The sequence below is a fragment of the Penaeus monodon genome, chromosome 25, assembly GCF_015228065.2.
Source record: "Penaeus monodon isolate SGIC_2016 chromosome 25, NSTDA_Pmon_1, whole genome shotgun sequence".
Lineage (NCBI taxonomy): Eukaryota > Metazoa > Arthropoda > Malacostraca > Decapoda > Penaeidae > Penaeus > Penaeus monodon.
Genome location: NC_051410.1, coordinates 8,897,285 through 8,897,769, shown reverse-complemented (window position 1 = coordinate 8,897,769; position 485 = coordinate 8,897,285).

The following is a 485-nucleotide window of genomic DNA, read 5'->3' as shown; positions in this document are numbered from 1 at the left end:
TACCATTGTAATGGCAGCCTTATTATAATTCATGGTCCCCTGAGACACGATGAATTTGACAAAATACTTGTATACGCCACAAGAAAATATATTAAAATCTACGTTTATGTCAACCATTATTCCCTTTGCCAACTGTCATTATCGTGGTTGTTAAGCACTAAAATACACGATTATACAGGCCAATTAAAGGTCTTAAAATTTACGTTTTCTTTCAATTCATTTCAAGAAGGAGTATGTATGTATTTTTTTTTTTTATTCTCGTTATATTATGCTTTTATAAGTTCTGTTCTTATTCTTGTTTATATGTTGTTGTTTTTTTTATCGATTGGGTGGACATACCAGGGATGGTTTTGGCGTTCCGATTAATGTTTTTATTTGCGTATTTATTTTTTTACTTTTTTTCATTTTTTTACCTTTGTTGATGGGATGGGAAGGGGGGGGATTGAGTTGAGTTGCCACTGAATTTCTTGCCATATTTTTTAACG